Below are 7,207 nucleotides of genomic sequence, written 5' to 3'. Positions count from 1 at the left end.
GTTATAATTTAGAAAGTCTCCCGCATGACATGATGAAGTTGATCAATTTGAGGGAACTTTATGGAGCAGAAAAGTTTATTCCCAGGATAACAGAGGTCGGGAGCTTACTTCTCTTCAACATTTGCCCCTTTTCGAAGTGTCAAAGGATAATGGACACAAACTTGCTGAATTAAAGGGTTTGAAACAGCTCCGGGACTGCATATAACTAATCTTGAGAATGTGGAGAACAAGGACGAAGCAAATCTTGCGAGTTTGAAGAGTAAAGAACACCTCAATAGTTTGGTGCTAGAATGGACATGTTTGCAATTCCGATTCAGACGTTAATTTGCACATCTCAGAGCAGGTGCTTGAAGGTCTCCAGCCACACCACAACCTACAAGGCTTGGCAATCAGAGGATATAATGGTGCTATACCTCCCAATTGGCTACGCGAACAAGTATATTCTAGATTGGAAGCTCTCGAACTTGAAAATTGTAAAAGGTGGAAGGATCTATCAGTTATTGAGCAGCTATCACAATTAAAGTCCCTCTCCCTTGTGAGAATTCCAGTCCAGATCCATAATTTACACAAATTGTTCGATCCAAAAGTCTGCAGGTTCTTCTCCCAACTAGAGATTTGTTACTAGAGGGCATTACCATGTTGGAGGATCTCCCAAATCTTGGACAACTTCCATGTCTCAAGTCTCTTGTCATTCGGAGTTTGTCCGGAGTCAAAATGATAGGCGATAGATTCTTTGCCACAACAGAAGAAGGCAGTTGCTTTCCTAGATTACAGACTCTCCATTTCGATGAAACGCCAGCATGGAAGAGTTCGATCGCTTCGATGATAGAAATCTATTTCCCTGCTTGAAGGATCTTGAGATTTCAAATTGCCAAAAGCTGCATATGTTACCTCCCCTTCCTCCTTCAATAACATGCCTAAAATTAAAAAACGTCGGGCTGACAGATTGTCCAAGATTCAGGAAAGCAATTGATGAAAGTAGCGGCATAACTAATTCTGCATCTGTTACAAAGCTGTTCATTCAGGAATGTCCAAATTTGACAAGGCTAGAACAAGAGTTACTACCACACCATCTACAGCAAATTTATATACAGAAATGTGAACAACTATTGTGGGTGTCAGTCAAAAGGTTGAAAGAACTTACTTCTTTATGGTCATTGTCAATAAAAGAGTGTCCGAAGCTCATGAGCATGACACGAGATGAGTACATTGATTTCCAACTCCCGCCATCAATTACACAACTATGTTTGTCTGATTGTGTGGAAATCTTTCCAAATCACTTCTTAGTTGTCTGCATAACCTGACCTCATTGTGGGCCTTGGAGATAAGCAATTGTCCCGATCTAGTTTCTTTACCAGTAGAACCATTGCTTAATTTGGCTATTGTAACAATTAAGAATTGCAATGAGTTGAGATCAGTAGAAGGGCTAGGAATAAAATCCCTCCACATGTTGAGATTAAGAATTGTAATGAGTTGAGATCAGTAGAGGAATAAAACGCCTTTGGAAATTGAAGATTACAGGATGTCCCAAGCTTCTACTTTCTCAAGGAGAGGCACAAACAGAGAAATTATCACTGCAGAGGTTAGAGATTGATGACACGGCGTTTATAAAAAATTTACTATCATCTGTAAAGGATCTTAGAATTTCATCCTCTTGTGAAGCCGTGATGTTTGAGGGGGAAGATCAGGAGTCATTGCAAAGCTTGACATCTCTCGATTTATTAAGTTTCTCCGATTGCAAGAATCTACAATTCCTGCCAACAAAGTTGTACATCCTTACGTCCCTTCGTTACTTGCGGATACATAATTGCCTACAAATTCAGTCTCTGCCAGAGAAGGGGTTACCTCTTTGCCCTCGCAGATCTAAAATTTGAAGGTTGTCATCCAATAGTGGAGCAGCAGTTGGTAAGATACTTGGCGGAGATTAAGAAGTCAGGTCGATACAGAAAACGTTATTATTGGTAGATACTTATTGAGGATGATATATTATGCGTCTTTTTATACGCGGATAAATATCGTGCACGAGATGATGTGATTGTATATTATATATATATATTTAAATGCATGTGATCGAGATGTTTTTTTTTGTATGAATGTACGGGTAGCTTTATAATAGATATGGTCAAATGTGACCTACCAAAATCATTTTTTTTTAAATCAAAAGTGCATTTATAATAGATATGGTGCAACGTAACATACCAAAATTTAAAAACTATTATTAATAAGAGTGTGCACCAGTAAATCTATAGCGTCTTTATATTAAAAAAACTTAAATAGACATTTTCCCCCTTTTAAACTTTTAAAATTATCTTGATCCCTCATTTATATAAAACGAGAGTTCCTCTCTTTAAAATTAAAGTAAAAGCATCTAATTCATTGAGTAACTATATATTTTGCAAAACAAATGAACTTAATTAGCATTTTAAAAATTATAAGGATCTAATTCAGACAATGCCAAAGGGCCTATTTGAATAAATCAGTCAGAAAAAATATGTATAAGTATGCGTCATCCCTGATTTTCTTCCCTCGGTGTTCTAATTCTTTCTCCGTGACAGCAGGGGAAGGAAGGAACCGTCCACATAGGAAGAAGATGGACGCTCCGAGCTCGCAGAAGATGTCGTACACGGAGCACGTCCTGAAGCGCCATCAAGAGAAGGGCTGCCTTTATGCATGGTATTATTATTATTATTATTATTATTATTATTTACTATATATATATCTGTTATAGGATTAAGAGAATATGGACGGGGTCAAACAGGCCCTAACAAGTGATCTGGTCAATCGCACCCGAGGAGGCTAAGGGACGAGCCGAAGTCCACTTCGGTTCGGTCACACCCCCCTACTCCTCATACGCTAAGCTAGGGGACGAGCCGAAGTCCACTTCGGTTCGGTCACACCCCCCTACTCCTCATACGCTAAGCTAGGGGACGAGCCGAAGTCCACTTCGGTTCGGTCACACCCCTCTACTCCTCATACGCTAGGCTAGGGGACGAGCCGAAGTCCACCTCGGTTCGGTCACACCCCTCTACTCCTCATACGCTAGGCTAGGGGACGAGCCGAAGTCCACTTCGGTTCGGTTACGCCTCTTTCCTTCTAACACACCTCGTTAGAGGACACACCGAAATTCACTTCGGCTTGGTCGCGCCCCCACCTCCTCTTTGTGTACCGTGATGGAGAATGAACTAAAATCTACTCCGGTCCAGCTGGCTCCTTTCTCTCACTTACTAGTTCTCAAGGGCTACCCCTTCCATCCGTTGTCATGATGATCCCACGTGTCCTCTCGCCTATTTCATCACGACACGTGTTTGAGGGGACTGCTCCTTTTTTACAAGACAATGAGGCCACGTGCTCACTGAGCGAGCCACTCCTCGAACCATGCCTTAGACATTCTCTGGGATACGTTCATGACGTTGATGGAACTCTCCGTGTCAGGTCAAAGACAGGACATTTCAGAATCTCCTTCCTTAAAAGAGTTGGTGTTTCAGTGGAAAAAGGTACGCGCGCACACACTAAAGAGCGATCATTTTTTTTCTTCTTCTGCTTCTTTTTTCCTCCGATCCAGAGGTTGACTTAAGCGTCGGAGTAGTCGCGCCGGGGAAGACCCTGGCCCTCCATCTCACGTGTTTTCCCCTTGCAGGCTCTCTATTCAATAGGAAAGCAAATCTTGGACGAGGTGCAATAGAAGGAGCTGGCCGTTTCGTCCTAAGGCGCCTCTCAACAGGAACAATATCTCTTCTTTTGAAGAAAATAAAATAAAAAAAGATGAGATTTTCGATTTTATGTTTCGGTAATTTGCAGTTTATTTGGAATGTGCTGCTGCTTTTGCTGCTACGAGAGCTGCGAGTGCTGCCTCGAGTCTCTCTGTTGCTGTTGCTGCTTGTGAATTGAGCAGGGTTCGTACGTAGTTATATATGGATCGTCAGTTGAAATACTTGGCGTAATAAAGCAGGAAGCATCGTAGCTTCCCCTGTGTGCAATTAGTGAAATAAATCATGCATGCTGTGACTGAAATAGTCCTCTGAGTTTAATTTCTCGTGTTTAATCAATTAGTTTTGTGAGCCTTTTTAATAAATCTGGAATTTTATATGTTTCTGTGTCTTGTAGTTTGGAAGAAATCAACTTATAATCCACTTACAGAGAAAAGGCCTCCTCTTGTTCATGTTATCCTCCCTTATTATCTTGAGCCTAGCCTTCAGTGTATTTCATGAATATTCTATTATAATAAAAGTGGAATCTACCATCTAATGGTTTCATACGGTCGGATCCCCGACTATTTGTGAAGAAGTAAATCGATAAGTTGTAATTGATCACTACGAAAAAAATATTTTCTCAACTTCTTTATCTATTTGGTTCATGTTTACTCCATGAATATTCTAGAAATTTTTTTGAAGTTCATATTTTTTAAGTGACCAAATAGCTAAAAATAATAATTATATACCAATTTTAACCCAATTTATTAATTACCTAAATTTAATATTTTACTAAGTTTGTTATATAATTTTAATGTTTTAACTAGTAACATAGTTACAATATTAGTGTAACAATTTAAATCAAAATTACTATAAAGAGTTAATAATTTTATATATTCAAAACTATCACATGAATTTAATAATTTTTAGTTACGTACATGGATCTATATAGATTTTGAAATTATTATATAATTATGCTTTAGGTATTTAATATTCTCAAAAGTATGAGTGAATTTTTTAATAACCTTTTTACTATAACTAGCTATATATTTTAATTTAAAATTTGAACACAAATCATAATGTAATTATGTATCAATTTAATTAAAATTTAAGCCAACTTTAATTAAAATTGTGTAACAATTTTTATCACAAAACATTTTTATTTACATTCTCCCTTAAAAAAACAATTTACTTTTTTACTTTTATAAATTTTATATATGTTACTTTTTTATATCGTTCTACTATTGATTCCTTTTTTAAAAAATATTTTAATTTAAATGATTGTTAATTTTTGAAACTAAATTCAATAATAAGACAATAATATTTGTTTTATTTCCCTAATTAATATTATATATATACAAATGATATTGTTACATGTAACTATTCATGTGCCATATTAATTATTTTAGATATCAATCGTGTTAGTTAGATCCATCTAAAAGTATAATCAAATTTTTATTTAATTATAAAAACATTTTTATCGAGTTTAATAATAATAAATTTTTAAATAGATTATATAATATAAAAATATTAAATTTATTAAGATTAACTTGCAATATAAATGGGTTAATGAAAATTAAATAAATGTGCTAGTGAAAATAAGTTGTATTTTTAAAATAAATAACTTACGAATTAAATCAAACACACTATCACACATTACAAGTAGGATTTAATTTTATATTTATCACATATCTAACTTTAAATGGATTCATATTTTATACGTCAATTTATAATCTTTGTAAAATTGAAGAAATTGTTAACAACTATAATAAGAATAAAATCATCGAACTTAAGTATTAATTAATTTATTAATTTTATTTACCATTTCTATTGATTTCAATATTTTTTAAAAGCTATTTCTGCTTGTATTGAATTAATTTATATTTATTTTAGACACAACTTTTAATCTTTTCTTCAGTAAAAAGTGAAATTCGCCATTCTAGTTACTCTACACAGTCGGTCCCATAATTATTTATGAGGAAATAAATCAAGAAGCTGTAGTGGATCATGATGGAGTATTTTAATTTTAATGCTCTAAAATAATAAAAAAAATTGAGTAAAAATCATGAGGCCCTCTTTATTTTTGAAATCATAAAATGACACTCCATTTTATTTTATTTTTATCAAAAAGACACTCACAACTTTTAATCTCAAACTTACCAAATTGCATCTTTTTTTAAAAATTTTAACAACATTACAAATTCACCCTCAAAATTTCAATTTTATTCTTTTAATTTTTAAGTATTTTATTTTTAAGCGACTTAGAAAAATATACTGTCGGTGACATTTTAAATAAATTACTATAAAAATTAAAATTAACATGGATCGAAAGCCAACTAAATATTTTTTATTTTTATTGATGCTTTTGTATTTTAATTTTAATGTTCTAAAATAAAAAAAAACTCGGGTAAAAATCAAAAAGCGCTCTTTATTTTTGAAATCAATGACACTCCATTTTAATTTTTTTTATAAAAAAAACATTCCATTATTTTATACAATTACCCAACTATCATCTACTATATTATTCATATTATTATCTCTCCTTATTGAATCGAAGGCTTATTATAGTAGTTAGAAAATTATAGTTATAGCTGCTACAACTTTGTTGTTATAAATGTGAATGTTAAATAAGATTTGAAAGATCATAATTTTTATTTTGGATTAAATCATAAAATACACAATATATCAAATCGAAACTCGTTTAGAGATCTACATTTGTTATCGGATATAACCTATAATGATTCAATCTTAGGCAAAAAAATATTATTTAAAATTTTTTAGAGGTTTTTAAAAATTTCAGTTATCTTTATTTAACATTATTTTTCATATTATAGCAATTACCGTTTTATAACTACTACGATTATTATAGTTATAGCACCTACAAAATCATATCTACTATAATTACAAACTATAATTGTTGTAGTTGTAGTGACTAATATAACATAACTACAACATGTATAATATCTATGATTTAATATTTATTATAATGCGTTTGTTTGATTGAGGATAATTATTATAATAATAAAAGAATAATATTGAAGAATAATTATGTCATTTATGTGAGGTATATTATTTTGATAAAAAAATTAAAGTGGAACGTCCATGATTAAAAGAAAACGTCTTTCTAATTTTTGTCCAAAAAAAAACCTTTTTATTATTTTTTAAAACGAACCTAAATAATTGGCCAAGCAAAGTATAAGGACGTACAACTATTGAATTAATAAATTCAGATGAATACATATAAAACGATACTTCCCTGCGACCAGAAGAAACGAATCCATCCAAAATTCGTCCCAGACGGATCCGCACCGTCCCATTATGATCCTGCGGTCACCCGTAGTAAGCTGACCTTTTCCCCCTCGCATCTCTCCCGTTCATCTCTTCAAATCACCCGACGATCAGGTACATCGGACGGTCGAGGATGGCACAGCGCGAGTGAAAGTCTCCGTCAGAGGGCGACCGCTTAACTTGTAGAATAAGTACTCCTTGTTCATTCCTCTTGTTCCGAAGCCAATCAT

At 33.7% G+C, this 7,207-nt stretch overlaps 1 long non-coding RNA gene and 1 pseudogene across 1 annotated transcript; both read left to right on the top strand.

Annotated features, from left to right (window-relative positions):
* Nucleotides 1–29: 29 nt before the first annotated feature.
* Nucleotides 30–1,965, top strand: LOC141834014 (uncharacterized; annotated as a pseudogene).
* Nucleotides 1,966–2,544: 579 nt separating this feature from the next.
* LOC141832809 (uncharacterized) lies at nt 2,545–4,090 on the top strand. The gene is made up of 2 exons (XR_012602150.1): nt 2,545–2,673; nt 3,799–4,090. It is a non-coding gene; the product is annotated as an uncharacterized LOC141832809 (long non-coding RNA).
* Nucleotides 4,091–7,207: the final 3,117 nt, after the last annotated feature.

The sequence above is a fragment of the Curcuma longa genome, chromosome 8 (genome assembly GCF_044706935.1).
Source record: "Curcuma longa cultivar G26 ecotype Majalengka, Jawa Barat chromosome 8, ITB_CL_G26_1.1, whole genome shotgun sequence".
Classification (NCBI taxonomy): domain Eukaryota; kingdom Viridiplantae; phylum Streptophyta; class Magnoliopsida; order Zingiberales; family Zingiberaceae; genus Curcuma; species Curcuma longa.
The sequence above is the reverse complement of the archived record's forward strand: the minus strand, read 5'-3'. Positions and strand labels throughout refer to the sequence as shown.